Here is a 24,810-nt window from a genome sequence, read left to right as displayed (position 1 = left end):
CTGCTACTTAGCTCTATGTATCATGCTTTCTTTTTTACTTCAATTCCATAAAGGGCAAGAGTCTTTTACTTTTGTATTCCTAATGAATCTTAACAAAATGTTGGGTGCAAGCAATCAAATAATTATTTCAAACTGAAATTAATTAATTATCAACATACATGTCTACTCTGTACCAAGTGCTGTGCTACCCATCCTTAAGAGTTATTTATTTTAGAAACACATCCTTAATGCTAGGAAACATCCTCACTGGTAACAACCAGAAATTGAAATTCACTGTTTATTAATAAGGAAATGGAAGTGAAGTAAGCCATTTGCCTAATGTTCTGAAGCTAATAAGAAGTATAGCCAAAATTATAAACATGCTGAGTTCAACGGTCAAGTTCTTTATCCATTAAAATACTCTCAATCTCTTAGGGAATTTATATTTCAGCAATACTACTTAAAACAAATATTGTTGACAGATATGAGAATATAAGGTGACAGAAACTAATTTAGATGGTTACAAATATGTTGTTCCTCAATTACAAGTTTAGAATAAAATCTTACTACTTTAAGATATAAACCAATATTATGTCATCAAATATGTGAAAGATTACACAAAGTATATAGCCAAGCAAAGTTAAATCAAGTACTGACATTGTAAGACTAACATGCTCTTAGTAAGATTTCAACTGTCATTGTGTTTTCAAGAATATTAGAAGTGTTGCTAAACTATCATTTTAGAACACCATCCACTTAGAACATTAGAACACTAATAGAACCATAATAGAGAGGCAAATGATCTTTCTCACAAATAACTATAAAAACAGAGAACAAATGTATTAGAAAATATTCAATTTCACTAATGATCAAAGAAATGTAAAGCAAACAAGTTATATTAAATATGATAATGTAGCACAGGTGCTAGTCTTGCAGCTAGCACAAATACAAGTAATAAAATTAACAGTACCTACTTTTGCACAAATAAGCAATTGTTTAAATATATACAATAACAATTTGGGGCAAGGACCTCAGACCATTTTAGACAGCTATATGTACCCAAAATCATTAAAATGTCATATTCCTTGACCCAATGATTCCTCTTATGAGTCACTTGAGTGAAATAACCCTACATAGGGAAAAGATTCTCTCTTCTATCTCTCCTTCTCTTGTTTGTTTATTTATTTAAATTCTCATCTGAGTATATGCTCAGTGATTTTAGAGGTGGGGAGGGAGGGAGGGATGAAGAGAAGTGAAGGGAGAGAGGGGGAGAGGGAGAGAGAGCGAGATGAGTTGCCTCCTGTACATGCCCCAACCCAGGATCCAACCCGCAATCTTTTTCTTGTATAGGAAGACTCCAACCAACTGAGCCACCCGGCCAGGGCTCCCTTTCTTTTATACAGTGCGCGCGTGCGCACACACGTCATCCAAGTATTACAAAGGATGATGGAAAACCATTATATATCTTACTACAGAAGAAAATCGAAGTAAACTAAAGTATACCTATTCAATGTAATATTTAATAGTCATTAAAAATGACTTTTAAAGACAATGAGGTAAACAAAAAAGCTTTATTAAATACTGGTAAAAAGAAAATATAAAAAAAGCAAATAATGGTTTACATTAGTTAACTTGGTAATTTTTTCTTTGTTCTTCTACTTTCCAGTATTTCTTTAATGTGTTTATTATTTTTATAGTTTAAAATTAAAAGAAACTCAAGCAGGAAAAGGCTGTGCTAGATTATTTTTAGTTGTAGTACGAGGGGGGACCAAAAATACTAGAACTGATTTTTAAAATTTGTATTTATTCTTACATGTTTAAACTTCAGTAATCTTCAAAGTACTCTCCATTTGATGCCATATACCTATTGAGATTTTTTTCCATTGTTCAAAACAGTTTTGAACTTCTTGAGTTTGATGCCTTATAGTGCTTCTGCTGTTTTTTGTTTCATCTCTTCCACATCAGCAAAACATTTCCCTTTGAGGAGTTTTTTCTTTGGGGGAAACAAAAAAACAAAAAGTCACTCCAGGTAAAATTGGTAAATAGGGAGGGCAGGGCATGTGGGTCCTGCCATTTTTGGTCAAAAACTGCTGAACACTTAGCGGGCTGCGGGCAGGTGCATTCGTAAGTCACCCATCATGAAATGGGGAAATGCGTTGCAAGAGTCTTCAAAAAAAATTCACTGAAACCAAAGGCAGCCTCTCGCCAACACCAGCTGGTACACTTATACAGATGTGTCCCTAGAACACTCACCTAGCAGGGCAAGCCTATACTACAAGGCGCCTGCCCTCCAGAAGATAATTCTGTTTTTTGGGGGGTCCCCCCCTCCTATTTCCATTTCACCAAAAAATCCAATATGAAAAGGTTATGGACTTATCAAAGACCTCAAGTCAAAAACAGAAGCCACTTCACATTCTTAGTACAGCCTATTCTACCAACAAGCTATTCTGTATACCAATTAGCTCATGGGTAAATAGGGGAATGACTACTACAATATGAAAATCACATTGGTTTGTACATGACTTTTCCTAGCCTATGTTTTTGCACTACTAAATAACAGCTGAACCCAAAATAGGCTAACACAGTGGAGAGCAACAAGCTGATGGAAATAATAGTACTGTACACTATTCTTATTCAACCCATGTTCTTCCTTTTCACAACTGTACACAATTCTCATTCAACTCATGTTCTTACCTTTCACACAGCTTGGCCAGATTTTCCTGGAAGTGTTTAATGAGCTCTTCTCTCAAAATTTAGGCATTTTACTCTAGCTTCCATAACCCTATATTTTCAACCCTTCCTTGACACACTTCCATCAGGCTAATTTAACTTCTGTGTTGAAATCTGAAAATGACTCTAGCATTTTTTAATTTGTAAAAGTTAAAATACTATATCTTTAAAAATATTCTAGTAGTCTTACTAAGATTTGTGTTAGTGTTCTGTTTATCAAGTTTCAGATTTTTGGACGAGTTGCCCCATTAACTCTGCACAATTTTACTATTTTTTGAAATATATAACATATAATATCACAACAGAAAGGTCTGTATGTTTCACACCCAAATCAAGAAAACTGTCAGTTTTATTTATTTAGAAAAATCTTATGAGCAACTACTTCTTAAAATGAACTGAAACCATTCAGAAGTAGATCATTAATAATGTGTATGAAAGTTTGCTTCATAAAGCAAATCAAGTAAAAAAATAAAAGGAAATCTGAGCTAGAGATGTAACATATCTTTTGCTTAATCTTTTAAGAACAATACTCCAACAAACCAGATATAATTGTTGCAATAATAAGTGTCACTCAAAATAAGCATTTAAAGCCAAGAGAATATAATGTGGGATTTGAAAAAGTACTCTAATTTCTAAAGTCTGTAACTATCATAACCCAAGTAATAAATACACCCACTAATGAACCAATTTCTAAAACTAAGACATTTCTACCAAAAAAAAGTAGGTAAATGTACAAGACCATTTTAGCAAAATACACATTCGTGTTCAGAACTCCAAATCTTCTACATTTCAGGAAGAACAGAATTTCTTCTCACAGGAGAATTTTTAAAGGGGAGAGTTCAAATAAACCCAGGGCAATCTCTCTGGAACCCCGGTCTAGAGCTTCACTATAGAATGGGCCATGGCACTATCTTCAGAAGAGAGTTCAGGATTAAAATGTACTTTTTTTTTCATAGCTGTGCAACTCATGCATGTCTCAAAGGTGTCTGCATATTGTGTTCAATGTTACAGTGATATTCTATTCTGGACAAATAAAATTTTGTATTGGAATTCTTAAACCATTTCCCAAAAGGTTAGAGGAGAGCACTTTTGCTTAGTAGGTTGGTATTAACTGTTGCAAGAGCAAGTACACGACAGAGACTAAATAAGAGAAAAAAACTAAGGCACGCAATTACCTAAAAAATAAAATGCTGCATTATACAGTACTGGAGGTGTTGCCCAAAATAACTAAGTTAACTCTTAAATATAAAATGGTAGTTACAATCACTTACCACTCTTCTTTATCCTTCCTTCTGGAATTTCAGACTTTCTAAGACCATTTTCCTTCTACTTAAAAAGTGGTTTGCTGGTGAACTTCCTGCTTTTATTTCTCTGAGCATGTGTTTATTTAGCCCGTCCTTAAAAGATATTTTTGCTAGCTATAGAACTCTAGCTTGAACTATAATGAGTCATAGTTGTTAGATTTATTGTCACTGACTATATCATTTCATGGTCTTCTACTCTCATTTTTGTTATTGAAACCTTAGTCCTTTGAAGGTGCTCTGTGTTTTCTTTAAAAATTTCCCTTTTATTAACCTCTTTTTATTTTCCATTTTGTTGTCTGTGTTGCATTCTGGATTTCTTCAGATTTATCTTTCATTATATCAATTTTTTCTTCAGTGGGGTCTGTTTGCTTCTATCCCTTAAATTTTAATTTTGATTACTGTATATTTTCATTTCTAGAACTTCTGATGTTTTTGCAAACTGCTCTTTTCCTCTCTTTTAAGCTTTCACTGAACGTATTATATTTTACATCTGATAATTCCAAGATGTGAACTATTTACAGGCCTGATTCTTCGGATTCTCTTGTGTCCTGTTTTCCCTAGATGTTTACAAAATTTTATTATAAAGCTAATCATTTTCATTAGACTTTAGCAATGGAAATTATTTGATGATGATGATTTGTGTTGTTTCTGTCAGGCTCCTGGGAGTAGTAACAATTCAGGATCCTTTAAAATTCTTAGCCTGATTGTTAGTGTGAATTCAGGTTGCAAACCAGTGAGAGGGATTGGTTTGTGGTAATAAATTTTCAGCAGATATTTTATTTCTCACATTAGCAGAAATAATCTAGAAAGATAATCTTCTTTGTTATCTTTGGGGACACTAAGGGCAAGAATATCTAGATCACTCTTACATCTAGAATATATAACCCTATGGAACTCCAAATTAATGCAGGAAGATTTTCTGCTTGATGTTTACTTTGGCTGGGTGCCGACTTTGCTTCCAGAGCCCTGTTCCCTGCAAGTTGAGGAAAACAGAGTTCACTTAATTTGGTAAATACCCTCAAGGCAATAGCCAGCTTCAGCACTCAGCTTACCTCACTAGGCTTCCAATTAGTGTTTGGGCTATATATTCTTTAGTTTTGTGCCAGTGCACTGATGCATTTTTATCCAGCATTTTAGGCTGTTTTCACCAGAAAGGCTGGTCCAGGTATTGAGTTTGCCATGTGCTGAAAACAGATATTTTACATTACTTTCTAATGGCAATATCTGTAACAAGCTTTATCCTGTGTGTTAGAGCATTAGTTCTTAAATTTCTTCTGCCTCAGCACACTTGAGAAGTTTGACTTACAGTACTGTACTATCAGTAAGGAGTTGCTCATTATGACAGCGATTTCCAACTGAAATCAGGTAGAACATTTCCTTGAAGGTTGAAGATGGTTATCAAAAACTTGGTGCAGATTTTTAAAAAGAGGGTGCTTTCATCCTTTTAAAACACCTTGCTCAGTAAATGCAGTAAAGATATTTTAACCCCTTAACTATGACTCAGGTCAGTCACTACAAAGACTTGATAAGAGTAATACTTACAGGGGCTGCTAAAATATACTGGACTATTGGTCAGTTTATCAGTATTTCTCAATCAGATGTCCCAAGGATATATTCCAGGGGCCACAAGTTTTGTAAATATTCATTTTTTTCTTTCATTTCAATAACAATTAAAAATATATTTCACCATTTTTAAATTTTAATTTACTTTTTATTGTTTTTCTATTACAGTTGTCACCTTTTTTCCCCTTTTGCTCTCCCCACCTACTCCCTTTCCCACAGTCCATCCCCATTTAGTTGTTCATGTCTATAGGTCATTCTTATTAGTTCTTTGACCAGACTCTTCCACTTTTTTCCTCCTTTTCCACCCTCACCCCACCTTTTTAAAATTTTTATTTACTGATTTTTAAGAGGGGAATGGGGGAGGGAGAGAGAAAGGTGGCAGGGAGGGGGAAGAGAGAGAGAGAGAAAGAGATAGAGACATCGATTTGTTGTTTGACTTATTTATGCATTCATTGATTGATTCTTACGTGGGCCCTGACAGGGAATGGAACCTGCAACCTTGGTGTACTGAAACACAGCTTTAACCAACTGAGCTACCCAGCCAGGGCCTATTTTACCATTTTCAAAGAGAAAAATGAAAAGACTTAAAATTACTTGAGAACTCTGGTGGTGTGGCTCATCTGGTTGGAGCATTCTCCCATAAATCAAAAAGTCATGAGGGGGTTGATTCGGGTCAGTGCGTGTGCCTGGGTTGCTGGTTTGGTCCTGGCCAGGGCACATGTGAGAGGCAACTCTCACAGGTATGTTTCTCTTCCTCCCTCCCTCTAAACATGTCCCCAGGTGAGATTAAAAAATAAATTACTGGAGGAACTGAAGTCAGTGATTCTCAAAATGGGATCTATAATGTTATTATTATTAATCGTATATTATTCAAGTTGAGAAATACTGCTCCACACTAAAAAACCTCACATTGCTATGCTTCAGTTACTGGATTAATCTTCTTAGTTCTATATCCTAGTACTCATTTGTACAATAGTCACTGTACTCAATTATACAAGTGTATGATCCCTTACCTGAAATCTTTGAGATATGTTTCAGAATTCAGAGTATTTGGATTTTAGAAAGGGACTACAATGCAAAAAAAGGGTTATATGATGTGTCACGAAAGTCTGAGGCAGCATCCCATAATAAACACATTAATATTTCTGCAGTAAAATGTCGTCGTCGGCAGCCGTCTGTCTCGAGAGACGATGGTGTAGCTTCTTATGTGAAGCTACAGAGCCTGGGCAGGGTGATATGGAGGGTCTGCTGTTGCCCATGCAGCAGACCCCCCCTCTCTTCGCAGCTGAAGGGTCCAAGGGAAAGACGGAGTCAATACAGCTTGGCTTCAGGTGCGCCGCAGGAGTTGCCGGTGTTGACTACAACGTCAAACCGCCTTAGGGACTCCGGCTCCGGATTTTCTGTCGGGGTTTACTCCCTTAGCCTTTCCCCTGAAGAGGTATGCCGCAAGGCAGCGGAGGTTTTTTTGGAGTCAGAGTTTTCCTTCTCTGATAGTAAAATGTATATTCACACTAAAAGAGCTAAATAAAGATCAACAGTCTTATATCAGTTCAGATCATGTTTTGCCAATAAATAAAACTTTCGGTTTACAAAGCATTTTTGAGTTCTAAATCATGGGGATGCAATTATACAATCATTATTTTCTATGAACTGGAAAGCCATGTAAATTTCATTAGAATTTCATATAAGATCATAGTAAGTATGATCAAATAAGGGTAACAAGCTCACCTTAAAGTGTGTAAATTCAATGCATAAACTTTTTAATTTTTTTTCTCCCAGCTACTTTGGAGTCTCTTATTTTCTCTTTATGGTTTATAGTGGAAGATCCAGAATAAGTAAGCTCCTGATAAACAGAAAATAGATTATACTATTAATTCGAAAATGTCAGAAGTACCTAATAGTATATAGGAATTTAAAATACATTCCAAAGCCAACATATTAGCCAAACTGCATTATGATTACAATGTCTCTTCAGTTAGCAATGTAGATAAAAAGGAAAGAAAAAGAAGTATATTATTCAGAATAACCTCTCCTGGTCCTCTGTTAAGAAGCTTCATGAAGGCAACTCTTTCTCCTACTAAACTCATGGCTCTGTAGTCATAGTTGTTAGATTCTATAGTGAAATAGTGTAAAATGTAAGGTTTCTTTCTTGAGAAAGAAATTAAGATATTTAACACTAGGAGATATTAAACAGAAACTTGAGGGGGGCAGTATGTTTGAAGTTGTAAAGAATTTATCATAGGCCTGACTGGTGTGGTTCAATGGATTGAGCGCTGGCCTGTAGACTGGAAAGATTGCTGGTTCAATTCTCTGGTCAGGGCATATGCTGCAGGCCAGTTCCCCAGTTGGGGGCATGCAAGAGGCAACCAATCAATGTTTCCCTCTTGTTCTCCCTCCTTTCCACCATCTTTAAAAATAAAGAAATAAAGTCTTAAAAAATATTTTCATATTATAAAAACCATAAAACTAAAATCTAAATCATTACTCTTGATATTATAATCATATCTGGAGGCAGTGAAACAGATGGTTAAGAGCATGACCCGTGAAAATATATTGCCTAGGTTCAAATTTCAGCTCTAGAACTCAATAGCTGTTAAGACCTATCAGTTCAGAATTCTAATAGTACCTACTTTCATAAGATTGTTATACAAATTAAATGAGAACAAATATAAAGCACTTAGAACAAAAGTAGAGTATACAATAAATACTAGCTACAGAGATAGTAATTATTAGTTATTTATTTTTAAAAGTATTACTAGCTTTTTTCCTAACATGACAGATTTATAAATGTTATATCTTTCAAATGAAAAAAACTATGGTACAAAATCAGTAACAATACTTTGTATCGAAGTTTGAAAATTAGAAAAGAAAATTCTAGTGTTAAGGATGGGTCCCCCTCATGACCAATGACACCCCTTGGCAAAGTAGCCAACTGAAATTAGGCCTTCCCAGAAGAGTGCTGCAATATCAGTTTCATCATTTTCTTTATGATGCGGTTTTCACTTCCTTATTCTATTTGTGTCCATGAACTTTGTTAGGTTATGTCAATATTTTACCCAATCATGCACCATGACAGAACCTTTGAAATCTTTCTAGTTTAAATAATATAAAAGAACTTAGGTCATATAAACTTTCAGAATTTTTTTTAGTATTTTATTATCTAGTGCCCTCCTCCCCTCTAAATTCCTTTATTAACAGCTCTGGCTGATAACATTCACACACACACACACACACACACACACACACCACACACACACAAATTATAAAAAGTAATGAAAATAACTGCACTATCTCTTAAATAAAAATATTTACTTTTCACTAGTAATTACATTATCAGTAGCAAAAAGATATATGGCAAATATAATGCTATGATCAAAACAGGACAGAAATATAAATGTCTACATATATAATTACATTCATTTGTATCCAACTAATTCAGAATCTACTATCTTGTTACAAAATTCTTATCAAGTTAAAGTATTCAAAATAATTTTTCTGTACTCTCAAGATATTACTTATATTGTGAATTTCAGTATGTATCTATACTACTTTAAAAATATGAGTTCATGAGTATTAAGTTTAATGACAAGAACTCAGTCTCTCAGTCCAGCTACTGTCATGAATATAAATTTTTTAGCGAATACTTCACTAAGTAATACAGTATCATAACAAATAAGAAATAATTCCAATTCAGTTCTATTAATGATGTTTAATACTTTTAAAAGGGGCTTTTTGAATTATATTACTGAATCTCTTCATGTTACAACTTTCAATTTTAATTATCTTAACCATATTATAATTGTTAGAGCCCTAAATCTATTATTTGCAAGATAATTTTTAACAGTTAAAATTATCTAAGAGTACTTAGTAGAAAATAAAAAATAACACTGTAAGTGGACTCAGCAAAATAAAACATGATAGACAATTTTTGATAGAAAAAGCAAATTTATTCCAATTTAATTTTTTTCTTGCACCACTGAATACTTCTTTCCTCATTACCTGGAATGAGTAATAAGGAAAATCAATTTTGCCATTTCTAAAAAGCTTTTACTACATTGGCGTGAAAAAGAACCATGCCACCTGTTATGCTGTACTAGAACTGGGAAGAAGTTGAAACCAACACTTGAGCAATTGTACCAAGGCCCTGAGACTTGTAGTCAGTCTCATACTTAAAGCAAGGGATGATTAACCATGAACTGTAAGGCAGCATCTGACTTAACAGATGAAGTTGTTTCTCATCCTTTTCACCCTACTAGTCCAGCTTCCTACTTAAAATCAAGTCTCATTATACTTACCTCAAATATGTGAATTCTTGAAGCATGTGACAAATGATGATTTTTTTTTTTGTTATATTTAAATAAATGTATTTCCGATTTCTAATTCTGTCATTTTACATGTCTTAAGACATTTGGAAATCTTATTCTTATTGACTTGCCATTTTACTTCCCACCAAGAACTTAATGTCATCAGTAAATCAAACAATCTTATAAATGTGAAAAGAGCGATCAGAGAGTAGACCTTCCATCTCAGATTTGGGCTTTCCCATCTGATCGCTTTAAGCAATATTAAAAACCATTTGATTTGGGCTAAGACACCCTAGCAAAGGGGAAGAGGCAATCATTCACTTAATTCAGATCACCGAACAATGTTTTTCATAGAAACTTATCTATGACAGAGCTATGGCATGCCACAGAAATACAAAATGTTTTTGGGCATTTTATTAAAACTACCTGGCAATTACCTCAATTCTTTACTGTAATTTAAGCGTTGTCTCTGTTTAAGATATACTATACAATAAAAGAAATTTCCCTCTCCTTTCCTCAACTTCAATCTCCTTAGGAATGAACTATTTTTATTTATTAATTATAATAAGGTACCATTTCTCACAACTGGATGCCACTTCATTATATTTCCCAGATTTATACAATAGTATAAAAAGCTTATTATAATAAGCTCAACATAAAATATTGTAGCAGTTTACAGATACTAATAATCTTCTAAACCTTGTGAGTTATTCATTTAAAAAAACAATTTTCTTCTTGTTAATTTATCACATTGGGTGAAAAAGATAAAGGGATTAAGCAAAAACAAAACAAGCAAACAAAAACCCTGTAGACACAGGCAGCAGTATGGTGATTAGCAGAGGGAAACGAGAATGGGAGAAGGTAGAAGAGGGTATGGGAGGATAAATGGTGGTAGGAGACTTAACTTGGGGTTGTAGACACACAATATAATATACAGATGATGTATTAAAGAATTGTACACCTGAAACCTATATAATTTTATCAACCAATATCACAATAAATTCAATAAAAGAAAAAAAATTGTCACTGTCAGCAAAAATAAAGTAACATTTATTGAGCACATACTATTTACAAAGCATTGTGTAACAAACCTAAAGTGCTATAACTTTAAAGGTATTATATTAACTTAAAATATCTGTTAACTTTGATAACCCTCAGTAAGGAAAATAAAAGATATAAAAAAGGAACTCAAAACTTTTCCTATTGAATTAACAATACATCCTTTGTTTTGATTAAGAGTCTCAATTATAAATATTTTCCAATACTGAAATTAGAAGGTAGATTCAAATCCCAAATGTACTGCAAAAAGATGTATGTTTGATTATAATGCTACATGATGTCATGTATCCAGGACAACTGAAGCATTATGGTCTCTTAGGAATAAAACTGCCTCTTGGTCATAGATTTAGGTGACACAGCATGTGATCCATTGTCTCTGAACAAAAAATGTGTGCAGCTGCATTTTCCAGTCAAGAAGGGGGTGAGGAGCAGAATACAAAAGGGTCAAAGATTTGTCTCATACGGAAACTGTTTTTCAAATAGGGATTTAAAAAAAAGAAAGAAAATAAAATGAGCGGAGAAAAAAAGCTTTTTTCCAACTCATGCTAAAAGCAGAAAATATTAAAATCTGGGGGTGGGGGGGATCTATTGTGCTAACTGTCCACTGAATTCACTTTCCTCCTACCCGAACTTGTCCAGATACATTGTGTAAATTATCTATCCTACCTAGATAATTTTATACTATTTGTACACAGTACATAAGAGTTCCCCTATACATTGTTGCAGCATTTGCCCAGAGGAAAAAGAATAAAAGAAAAAAACCTCAATTGTTCATCAGTTTCTTGGGGAAGATAAAATGAAGCAATAGCTTTCTAAGTTAAAAAATGAACAATTTGCTTCTAAACAGTAACAAACCTGATGTTTTCTGCATAAAAACCAAATGCTTCTCTTTACAATGAATCCCTAGCACATAACTCTGCCTTTTACACAGTAAGGTATAAAGCAGTACCAGAAAAGATCTAAACTGAGTGAAAATTGTTTTCTCTATTAAAGAAAATAGCTACTTCTAGCCCTTGCTGGTATGGCTCAGTGGACTGAGCGCCAGCCTGTGAACCAAAAAGTCACCCATTCGATTCCTGGTCAGGGCACAGGCCTGGGTTGTGGGCCCAGACCCCAGTTGGGGGCATGCAAGAGGCAACCAATTGATGTTTCTCTTCTTCTCTTTCTCCCTCCCTTACTCTCTCTCTGAAAATAAATTAATAAAATCTTTAAAAATAAATAAATAAAATAAATTTTAAAAAAGAAAACAGGTACTTCTAATAAATGTTGAAAAAGTTGATGATGTAATAACTTGTAAACTATCAATATCTTTAACATTGCACTTAATTACCTTATGTGTTATTAAATATAATGACAAAAAGAAGCACTACGAAGCACTGCTAGCTCTCAGAAGAAATCTAGTTTAGAAACCCATCTTCTCAAACTCTGGAATAGCAATCAATGTGGTGTCCAAACAAAAATATGCTAGAGGCTGAAAAAACTGATAACACACGGGGGGCGGGGGTGGGGGAGGCACAAATGGAATTAGAAGTAATATCACCTGTGCTACAAACCATATAGTGACCAGTTAGAAGCACTTTGGTTCTTTGACACTCTTGTACTGCACTTGAAAAGTAATGTACGTAGAAAGGAACAAAGTTATAGAAACCTGAAAGTCAACAGATCTAATGTCCCAAAGTACAAAGGTAAATTTGGTTAACATTCAAATACAAACAGCTGGTATTCTCTCTTGTCAAGCTTGTAAGATGACTTCAATGCCTTGAACATAAGCCATAATTAGTCAGCCACAGAGTAAATCTCTCACAGTCTACTGAAAGTAAGCATTTTTAAAAAGCACACTCATGATCAGAAATATAATAAAGGCATAAAATGGTATCTTACCAATAAGCCCCCGGTGTCAAATTTGGAGAGCAAAACTGAGTACAGTAAAACTATACTGCTTGATTTAATATACTGATTTTATATGTAATTCCCAAAAACAACATAAAAGTATGACTAATTTAATACAGAATTAAGTCCATTTTACTTTATTTTTATTATTGTTTTAAATCCTCACATGAAGACATTTTTTCCATTGCTTTTTTAGAGAGAGCAGAAAGGAGAGAGAGAAACATCAATTGGTTGCCTCCCATACACACCAGACCTGGGACTGAACCCACAACCTAGGCAGGTACCCTAACCAGGAATCAAACCCACAACCTTTCGGTTACAGTTACAATGCTCCAACCAATTGGGCCACACCAGCCAGGGCAGAATTAAGTCCATTTTAAATAGGACTAAGCTAATCTTATATGTACACTTACTAAAGTAAAATATTTTTATACTAAAAATTAGTCATTTATGCTATTAAATAGACAATGTCCAGAGCACTTTAGAAAGTAACATTTAACCCTAATAAACACTCAAGCTTCTAAAAACTTACATGGAATATAGCCTAAATTCTAAGTAGCCATATTAACGGCAGCTATGTACAGCTAAGCAATTTTGTTGTCATGACTAGGAGACTGAATCAGCAACAGAGGGAATGTTAGTTCCCCTTGATAACATAAGGAATATTAAAGGGGGAAATGGCTGGTTTTCTCTTGGAAGCAGACCAATGTTTGTCATGGGTTTTGTTGTTGTTGTTGTTGTTTGACCTGTTGAGTTTGAGATGCTTGTGAGATATTTAAATAGAGTATGCACTGGGATATATAGGTGATCAAAATTTAGGGAGACAGGCCTGGTCTGGAGATAAGATTTTGGAGCAATTATATCTTAATCTGCCCAACCCTTTCTTCATATTCATGGTTACAACTATAGACCAGGTTAACACCACAACAATAGTAGTCTACATAAATGGTACCTCCTATGGCTGTGTTCTGCACAAACATACAGTGGCTGACAATATCTTCCTAAACTAGTCTCCCTACATCTATGCCCGATCTTCTTAATTTGTGTGCTCTAATACGTAACTAAAGTAATCTTATAAAATGCAACTCTGACAATGTCCTTTTCTTGCTCAACCCATCAAGGGGACTCTTAGATCAAAATCCTAAATTCATGACATGGTATACAAGAGACCCTGCATAACTCAGCCTCTGTTTAACCTCTCTGGTCACATCTTTTGCCATTCTTTTTCCCTTGTTCTCCCTACTTTAGGTTTCTGAAGAGGCCACACTTTCTCCTCCCTCGGGGAATCTACAAATGTTACTTCCTTTGCCTAATACATTTTTCATTTTACCTAACCCTGGCTATCATTCACATCTCAACTTTAAAATCTTAAGGGAAACCTCCTCCAACATTCCATATTAGAGGGTACCCCAAATTATATTCGTTCATAATATCCTGTACTTTTCGATAACACTTAATCACACCTAGAATGGTTTAGTACACATCTTGTCCTGACTTACTGGAAGCTCCATAAGGCAAATTTGGTTACCTGTTTTGTTTACTGCTCAAATATTTGTTGTCTGACATCTTAGTTCTTGCTTTGCTGCTACATAAGTTTGACATCTATTAAATGAGATGGCTGGATTTTCATTCTACCATAATCTAGATGCTTTTAAAAACTGAAATTCAAATACTACAAGCTTTCCTGCAAATACATTCATGGTAAGACCTACTTAAATATGTAGAATAGCAGAAGCAAGAATATAAATAGAGAAATTCACAGGAAATATTTCAACAGGTTTAGTCTAGTTTGGACTAACTTCAAGTAGAAGAGCATTAGCTTGAGAATGTAGATATTCAGTCATTTTTACTGATGGTAGTATCTACTTTTTTCTTCAGTCTTTTCTATTGTATTGATACTTATGAAGCAATCTAGGCAGGATGGCAGCTAGTATGGTAGTAAAAAATATGAGCTCTGATGCTATAATCCCTGAGCTTGTATCCCAGTTGCGCTGCTTCAAGGTTTGTGATATTGAGCCTATCATTATATTTCTGTTTATTTGTTTCCAGATAGAAAATGGACACTTAATAATAGTAGCTACCTGGTAGGGTTGTTATAAAGATTAAAGGAGTTAATACTAGTGAAACTCTAAAAACAATACATATAAAAAAGTACCTTTACATTAATTATGTACATAATTTAGACACACACACTCAAGACATCTAGGAAATGTACATCTAGATAGGAAATGTAGGTCTTACTGTTACAGAAACAGGGGAGTCCAAAAACAAACCCCAGAATCTGCGACTGGGAGATAGGGAAAAGGAAGCAGCTTTCAGGATGCTAATGGTTGGAAACTTTGTTGCACAAAGATCCGCTTTGAAACTTCCAAGGCTCAGGAAGATGGGAGGGGTCTTGGACTGTGGGATGGTACGAAGGAGCCTATAGAGCCTGCATAGGGTTCTGTGAATGGTCAGAACTGCTTGCAACACCGATTGTGTCGGAGGACCAGAGGACGCAGTCAGGGATATATAAGCAGCTGTGGACATTTTAGCGGGGCGCTCCCTCCATGTAGCTTGGAGGAGGGGGTCTCCAGGCTGCTTTAAGAGGCTCTCGCCGTGCGGTTTTGAGGAGAGGAGATCCACGCAGTTTGCAGGAACAAGGCAGGTTACAAGGAGGCTGAGAATCCAGAAGGTTCTGCATTGAGAGCTGGAGGGCACCACAGCACAGAAAGGACCTCCCCAATCAGAACTGAGTGATTGGCAGCTACTGGTAAAGCTGAACCGTGCCTAGGAAGTAGGGAAACGCTGTTTCTGACTTTCCTAAGACTGGCCAGGTCTGGGAGGGGGAGGCAGAACTATTTGCAAATAAACAATTCTTTTTCTTTTTACCAAACTCTGGTAATGAGAGTTATAATTCTATCTATAGCCAAGATTGCTCTAACAGCAAAGAAGGTATCATTTAGAATTAAGGGCATAAGTGTGCTTCCCAGACAAGAAAAAACTGAAGGAGTTCATCATCACCAAATAATTATTAAATGAAATGTTAAAGGGACTTATTTAAGAAAAAGATCAAAACTATGGACAAAACGGCAATAAATACATATCAATCAACAACTGAATCTAAAAAACAAACTAAGTAAACAATAAGAACAGAGACATTATCATGGATAGAGGGTTTTTGATGGTTGCCAGATGGGAGGTGGGTGTGAGGGAAAGGATGAAGCAGTGAAAGGATTCAGAAGTACAAATAGTTACAGAATAGCCATGGGGATGTCAAGTACACTATAAGAAATGTTGTAGCCAAAAAACTATTATATACGTGAGCCATGGACATGAACAATGGTGTAGGAATGGCCTAAGGAGTCGGGTGTGCTGCATGGAAGTGGGCAAAGGGGGAAAAATTGGGACAATGTAATAGCATAATCAAAAAATAATTATGTAACAACATAATCAATAAAATATACTTAAAAAATAATTTTAAAAAATACATAGTATGAATTTTCATAGTCTGACAAACTTGGGTTCAAAAACCCAGCACTGCATTTATGTAATGTCTCATTATCTGTTTCTTAATCTATAAGAATAAAACACTTCCTTAGGCTCATTATGGTAATTAAATTATATACTCATGTGACTAGTATAGTACCATGCCAAAACATAGTAAGCACTCAACAAAAGGTAGTAATTATTATCATTATTTATAAATGTTCAATCAGCATAGAGGAGTTAGCATTTAAACTAAACTTTTAAGGATAGAAGAATTGGACAAAGCCATGGGGCGGGCAAAATCAACAGTAAAATCTTAATTTACAGTGGAAATAAAGTTATTAATAAAATAACATAGGTATTGTACAAGTCTACAGTATTAATTATGAAGTCACATATGAACAAAGCAAATACCCCTTGAATTATAGTTTTCTAAAATATCATTCTTAGTCCTCAACATTTCAATTACTAACTCCATGACAAAAATTCACAACATTAGCTATCAGCTCTACATTGACTGAATTATCCCACTTCTAACTTTTAGTTCCTGAAGTTCAAACTCACCTTTATATCTCCCACTCACCTTATGCTTAACTAAACTTACCATCTTCTTTGTGATATTCCCCTTCTACATCTCCTTCTCAAAGTTATTAAATTTCTTCAATAGATCAGTCTCGTCCCATTCCTCTGCATTCCCACCATTAATAATTAGTCTTGCACAGAGCTATCAAATGAACCTTCCTCAAATAAGGATTTGATCATGTCATTCCCAGGCTCAAATGCCATCTTGTGGGCGGCATTTAAACCATATTTAAATTCAGAGGTGATGTCTTCAAGGCCATCTACAACTGGTTATTCTTTTGTACCCTTCACTTGTAAAGAAAAACCTTTCTACCATTTTTCTACCTCTTACCACAAGCCCTGCCTTTCCTTTATTGGAAAAATAATCAAATATTCACAAAGAAGATAAGGTTCTTCTGGGTAGTCAAGCACTTTACAATCTTTTTGGGGTGATAAAATCTAAAAAGAAACTAACAAAGAACATGGGAATTTGTCTATTCAAGGTTGTATCTTCAGTTCCTATTGCCTGCCACATAGTAAGTGTGGGGAAAAAAAAAAACATTTATTAAATGAAAACAAGGCAGTACAGAATGTCACAGTCCAAAAGAATTATATACTACTAGAAAAAAGAAAAAAATTTCAGTTGGAGAGATAAAGGCAGGTCTAAGATTACATTATTCTAAGGCTCTCAGTGCGATCAAAATTTCAGTCAAGCTTCAACCTTGAATAGATCTTCAGTGGTTAAGAGGATGTGTGCAAATGTTTTTCAACAGAAAAATGTTATATGGGCAAAGGTAAAGGATAAGCAAATTGGTATACTATGTTGTAGCAATGAATTAAAAAGTTGGTTAGTGGAAGATAAGATGGGAGAAGACAGAAATCAAAGTTTGAAAAGTCTGCAGAAGAAATTTGGTATTTGTATTTCATATACAGGGTTTTTTTTTGTTTGTTTGTTTTGTTTTTATTCTGGTTTTTCAATTACAGTTGTCCCCTTTTCCCCTAATTTCTCTCCCCCACCCAACCCACCCCCTCTCCCGCAATCATATCCCTCCCCGTTGTCCATGTCCATGAGTCTTTTATACGGGTTCTTTGCATATACAGGGTTTTGATCAGAATGATGCAATCTTCAGGAAGATTAATCTAATGGGAGTAACATAAAGTTAGACTTTAGAAAGCAAGAGCCTATTTCTTCAAGAAGCCTCCCCTATCTTTTCAAACCCTCTGGTTTTCTTCTCCTCTTAACTCTTACAGCACCAGCCTGCATCATACAATTTAACTCCTAACCATAGCCTCTCACATTATAAACTTATTTTCATGTGTGTTAATCTAGTCTCTTCAACCTAAGAGTAGGGATCAAATCTTAGACCTCATATCTTCCCTAAGAAATCAGCAAAGCATCGGCCTTCAAAACTTTGTTTTTGGAGAATCTTTTTGCATTTATGCAAAACCCGGTTACTAAAATGACAACAATTTAAAAGCAACAAACATAGCTAAGCCATAAACTGTTTTTAAAAAAGTTTCATTTGATAGTCAGATCCCATAACTAATAATATACAGTATTCCCTCACTTATCGCAGGTATTATGTTCTAGACCCCCCACCCTACAATAGGTGAAAATCCGCGAAGTAGGAACCTTACATTTATTTTAGTATTTATATATATTTTAAGGCTTTAGAAACCCTTCCCACACACTTATAAACTGTTCCCAGTCTCTTATTAACCTTTCCCATTCCCTTATTAACCTTTTCCGCACTTTTATAAACACTATTTATGTTCTTAAACATATTCTACTCTTAAACCGTCATAACTTTAACATACGTATACAGTACCACGAAATCCCGCGATATAGCGAAAAATCCGCGATAATTAAATATATTTTTTAAAATCCCACGATACAGTGAGGCCGCAGTAAGTGAACCACGATATAGAGAAGGACTACTGTATTCAACAGTTCTCTTCCAGTGCAAGTTTTCAGTGCTTTCCGCTTTATATAAGTATTTCATGACTTCGTTTACTTTTCTTTCTCACCGAAGCATGGCTCTCAGTGGTCAGCACATATACTCATTTCTCAAGTACATTATCTTTTCTGCACTGAAGCCACTCTGATATATTTATCTGTTTACCTCACTGATTAAGAAGCACTGTTATGTGTAATTAAAATTCTAATAAGTTTTACTATAATTTCTCTATACACCCTAAGTATTTCCTGTGGTTTATCACTCTTCAAGTAAAACTGATTCAAATAAAAACATGTTACAGAAATAATTCAAATCCACCAAAGTATACACAAAATGAAACATGATCCATTAGTAATCAGGGACTGTACTTAAATTCTAAAATTTTTCCAAACACTCCAAAAATTTGGATTTTTAAATTTTCAATCTTTTGACATTTTTTATATATTCTAAAAATCAAATTTCTCTCCCTTAAAATAAAACCTGTTCGTGTTAGCACTGATATAGATTAATACCTTTCCAAAAAATAAAGCTTCAGAAAGTGCACATATACAAATCAAACGAGTATTCATTTCATCCCTAAACAAGTATTTCCATTGGTAATATATCTTTTCAAGTCACAACTTGCATGTAAAAAGAAAAAAAAAAACAACAGGTTTTTATAAAATTATCAAAAAGAAATCCTCCAGAATGTGATTATTTCTGGTTACATCACAACCTCTCATTAATGGCTTTTTAATTCAAACCATTTCCCCCCAACCCCAGTTGAGAAACTCCATAACGTACCATTCCAATCTTTAATGGTACCTAATATTGCTGAGGTTTTAAAAAATAAATCCATCAAAACGACAAAAGAGGGCAAAAATGTCAATGTATACCCTACAAGGACTGCAAGGAAACAAATAAATCTTACGATTCGGACATGTACAGTTCAACTTTTTCCACTTCCCCATCTCAGAAAACACCAAAATAAATGTGGGTGCAAAGCTACTGCACGGTTACAAAGCCCCTGGCTACTAGTGAAGCCTCAGCCTTGGTGGCGCTAGGGCAATCTCTTCCACCCGATCGGCCACGTGGCTGTCACAATTAGAAGACAGGAGAAACAGCGTAAACTAATCTGGAAATAACTGCCCTCCTCCCCCCACGTCAGAGTTCGGGTGGAAAAAGCATGAGACATTTCTTTGCATAACTTTGTTTCCGTTAAGGAGAAAACGAAGTACAGGGGCTGCTTTAAAGAGACTTTAAATAGAAATCAGGTCAAAAAAGATCCCGAGAACATGCCCCCAGTAAGCTGGATACCTCAACTCCCGTGAGCTGCGGTGGGAACCGAGGCATTCTGCTAAAAGGTAAAGGGGTGGAGTTGAGTAAGATGGAGCACTAAGCACATGGGCCGCTTTCCCGGGACTTCCATCGCCCTCCTGGGTTCCAAACTTGCTGCTGCTGCTGCCGCGGGGCGAACTCAGAAGGCTGAAATGTCTCGAGCACGCCCTCAAACCTCACATCCAAGAGAGAGGACTGAAGAGCAGAGTAACCACGGCCCCAAGAGAGTCAGCGAACAGGAAGTGTCCATATTGCAGCGCTGAAACAAACTCCCATCCCACCTAGACAGCCACCTTCAGAGGCCTCCAGGGCGCCAGCTGGAGGAGGGGGCGGAGGGTGTCTGGGTTGTCCACCCCCACACCCAGGACCCGAACCTGTCCATCCCAACGCCCAGCACGCAGGGGCCCGAAGTTCAGTCCTGGCGGCGCCCAGTGCCGTCCCGGACACTACTTGGCCGGGCCCAGCCAGAGTCTGCCTGGGGCCGGACGAGGACTCCAGGCCCCGCACGTCTAGCTCCACTACAAGCCAGAGGAGGGGGCGTTGCAAAGACTCCCGCGGGGCTTGGGGCAGGCACTTCCTTGAACAGCAGATTCTCCCTGAGTGGAACCCGAAGCGTCCTGCGTCCTCCAGGCCACCTCCGAGCCGTTCAGGAGAAACGGCAGCCTTCGCCGCAGTTTCCTGAGATCGACACCCACTCCCCGGCGGTCAATACCTTTTAGGAAAAGAACTCCAAACTACTCAAGGGGCCACACTCCCCTCAATTCGGCACCCCAATGGAGCTTACACACAACCCAAGCCACGCGCTGGGGACACCTACAGCCAGCGCCAAAGGCTTAGGACAAAAATGTCCGGGCGCATCACGGGACAGCTGCCTCCGGGCCCCACGCCCGGGCCAGCCGCACGCGCTGCCTCTGCGCCCAGGAGCTGCGTTGCTATCCGGGGCAGGGAGCACAGACGCCGGGCAGCTCGTGCCGGAGAGGGCGCCGTTCGGCCCCGGACTCACCGTCAGCTTGGCTTCCACAGTGGGGAGGCAAGAGATGGGTAGGGGAAGACACAATATGGCAGAGCACCGCAGCTACTCCCGGCAGCTTCCAGCAACCGCCTCCGGGGAGACCCGGCAAGGAGAAGGCAGCGGCAGCTGCGGTGGCGGCCAAGGCAGCACCACATCCCCCTCCCGCCAGCTTCCTCCCTCTCTCACCACCCTCCCCCCCACCGCTGCCATGGCAACGCGGCGCCAAGGAGATTAGTCCCGCCCCTCCCTCCGTTCCGCCTCCCGCAGCCTCTCTGGAAGGGTGTTCTACCCGCCCTTTCCCGTCCCCTCCCACCTTCTACAGAAGGGCCCACGGGGCACTGAGGCTGCCCAGAATGACGGTAGGGGAGAAAGGGGTGTCCGGAAGGGCGGGGCTCACACGGAAGGTAAGACGGAGACTTGTTGGGCCAGTGCCGGTTTCTGGCTGAGGAGGGGCTGGAGAAGGCGGGAAAATGGAAAGGCCTTGCCTGTTCTGGAAGGACCTATAGGAGTGTGACGGGGCACGGCGCGGCCTCTGACTGGCTGAGAAGGCGTGGGGGCGGAGCAGGGCCAGGGTGGCCGTCCCAGCCGGTCGGACCGCAGTGCCAATGCCACGACTGAACAACCCCGTACGGCCGCAGTTTCTCTGGGTTTCCGCAAGTGCTTTCCGCCATTGGCCAGGCTTTTTGAAAGCGCTATAGAAACGATAAAGCATTAATATAAACTGAGAGTATCGTTTGCCTCGCTGACTGAAATTTTATGTGGAAACTGACTGAGCTCAGCATATTTGTGGTGGAAAAAAAAGGCTTTGGATTCAGAACCAAATTTAATGGGCATAGCATTTACAGAGTGCTAAGTGCTAGGGACTGGGCTAAGTCCTTTACATGCAATGTCATAACCATAATGCTAACGTAGCGTTGCCAGATAAAATACAGTAGTGCCCAGTTACATCTGAATTTCAAGTAAAGGCAGAATACTTTTTAAATATAAGAATGTTCCATTTGGGATATTCTTTTTTATTTGTTTTGTTTGCTAAATTCACCAACCCTATCCTAACTTACAAATTCCCAATTTACAGATAAGGAAACTGAGGCTTAGAAAAATAACCTGTCAGTTATAAAATAAGTGGCTTTGTTTTACTGTCATCATGATACTAATAATTAAATCTGAATACCTACATCCACATCTTCAAAAATTAGATTAGTGATATCTACCTCATAAATGTGTTGAATGGATTAAAAGAAAAAGTATATAAAAGAGTCCTAGGCTGTGAATGATGCACAGTGGGTGCTTGTAGAAGTTTAGTTCTTTCCCGAACAATGAATGTTAACTAGATATTAACTATGTGTCAGGCTCTGAGTTGTCGTCGGCGGCGGCAGCCGTCCGTCTCGAGAGACCATGGTGTAGCTTCTTAAAAGTCTATCTGCACCGCCGAAAATGGCTGTGCAGTCCGACTTGGGAGTGACACGGTATCTGTCTCCTCCCGTGTTGAATCGACATCTTGCGATGACGCTGGAGTGTCCTCTCCAGTGAAGCTGAAGCTACAGAGCCTGGGCAAGGTGATATGGAGGGTCTGCTGTTGCCCATGCAGCAGACCCCCCCTCTCTTCGCAGCTGAAGGGTCCAAGGGAAAGACGGAGTCAATACAGCTTGGCTTCAGGTGCACCTGAAGCCAGGCTCTGAGTATAAGTGAGCTAATTATGGAACAAGATGCCTACTGACAATAAAACAAGTAAAACTGTGGGGATGACAGATATACAGAAGAATTATAGACATCAGGATATATAAAAACAAAAATGGAAGTTTGGCCCCTCATTCTGCAAATGAAAACACAGCATTTATATGATTTGTTCAAAGTTGTCTGTTCCATTTGTTTTTCATTATACTGTCCTGAAGGGCCTCATAGCTGCATTCAGAGTAACAGGCCATAAGACAAATGTACACCCTGGCTGGTGATGGTCAGTGGATTGAGTACTGACCTGTGAACCAAAGGATCACCAGTTGATTCCCAGTCAGGGCACATGCCTGGGTTGTAGGTCAGGTCCCCAGTTGGGGGTACACGAGAGGCAACCACATGTTGATGTTTTTCTCCCTCTCTTTCTCCCTCCCTTCCCCTCTCTCTAAAGATAGATGAATAAAAAAAAATCTTAAAAAAAACAAATATACAAGGCACTTCAATTGAAACAGGAGTTACTTCATTTTCTCCCTTCAGAACAATCACTGTTGCCCTCTCATGTGGACAAGTTGAAGGAAGTTTCTGGAGGAAGAGTGTAATAGAAAGGAAGAGGACAGAAGGAAGGGAGGATTGAAAGAAAGTGGCTTCCGGAGAACCACTGCCTCCTCAGACTTCAGTCTTGTTTTTAATCTCGGCTGGCCATTGTAATGGTGGCCACTAACATAATATGGGTCTTCATCTTCTTACAGATTGTTGTGTGCATACACACACACACACATACACATATATTCAGGAGTTGACAAAAGTAGTTTTACAGTTACATTGTGACATTCTTTTCAGTTAATAAAACTATTGTAATAATCATAATATGCATGTCTTTTTCCATATAAATAACTGTAAACCTACTTTTGCCGACCCCTGCATTAAACTTTAGTTTCTCTTTTTCCTTCCAATCTATTTTAAACTCAGGTGGGCAAACAGTCCCCCTCAACTCTAGAAGAATGATAGAATTTGAGAACTGGATATTATATATACTTTAGAGATATGTCATCCAGGAGCCAAATCTATCATGGATGAGAAAACAAATCCAGAAAACTTATGCAACTTGTCCACAGCCACATAATAAATTTACTATATCGTCATCCACAAAGTTCTCTGTACTGGTTCTTTCTACTCATTGATTTACCTCAGAGAGACTAGGCCCATTTAAATAATCTCTGTGGGTGAGGTTCAGTCAGGTCTCTTAGGAAATCTGTCACACTTAGTTTAGAGTCCAGGGACACTTGTATACTTAGAGACTTTTTTTAGAGGACTTTGAACACCTACCAAGTAAAAGCTCTGATTAAAAGTAATGATGATTCAGAGTAAATAGCTTTTTCCAGAAGTTTACAAAAGTAAAAAGGCTAGGAAACCAGAACTTAACTCTTTAGGAAAAAGAGGATCCTGGCATTTAAGATCTCATGCAAAGCTGTTGTTAATTCTCCAAAAACTTTAAAAGAACATATTTAATAGTGAACTTTATTGGAAGACAAATGCATTAGAAAATATATTGTTTAAAATGCCCTCTTGTTTAGTCTGAAAAGTGATAGGAACTCAAATATACATGTTTAGTTTTTAAACATATTTATTATTATATTATATGTATTTAATAAAAGACTTTTTGATCATGAATTAATGATTCTAAAAGTAACCATTTATCAATAAGGAATCTAGACTTTTAGGCCCTTAAAGTCAATGACTACATCTTTTTCACCTTTCTAATCTAAATTCTTAGAACTGCTTTTGGAATAGAGGCAATGTTCAATTCTTATATTCTTATCACTAAAAGTATTCTTGTTAGTGAAAGAAGTAACTTTCTTCAAATTAAATGGTACCATGACTGATCTGCTATCTGGGTTAAAAGAAAAAGTAGAATTGTGAATGAAAGTCTTTTTTTTTTTTTTTCTTTAAGGATTTTTTCATTATACTCCTTAAAAGCAACTACCTATATTTAA

The 24,810-nt window shown here is 37.2% G+C and overlaps 1 protein-coding gene across 1 annotated transcript in view; it reads right to left on the bottom strand.

Moving 5' to 3' along the window:
* Nucleotides 1-21,319, bottom strand: part of FOXN2 (forkhead box N2) — a 46,432-nt gene extending 25,113 nt beyond the window's left edge. Inside the window, exon 1 of the mRNA XM_090281265.1 lies at nt 21,137-21,319. The gene's annotated coding sequence lies outside the window, so the exon portion shown is untranslated. The remainder of the gene's footprint in view (nt 1-21,136) is intronic.
* Nucleotides 21,320-24,810: the final 3,491 nt, after the last annotated feature.

This window comes from Furipterus horrens, unplaced genomic scaffold, assembly GCF_987537825.1.
Source record: "Furipterus horrens unplaced genomic scaffold, mFurHor1.1.pri manual_scaffold_6, whole genome shotgun sequence".
NCBI classification, from domain to species: Eukaryota; Metazoa; Chordata; class Mammalia; order Chiroptera; family Furipteridae; genus Furipterus; species Furipterus horrens.
Note: the sequence above shows the minus strand (reverse complement) of the source record. Positions and strands in the feature narration are given on the sequence as shown.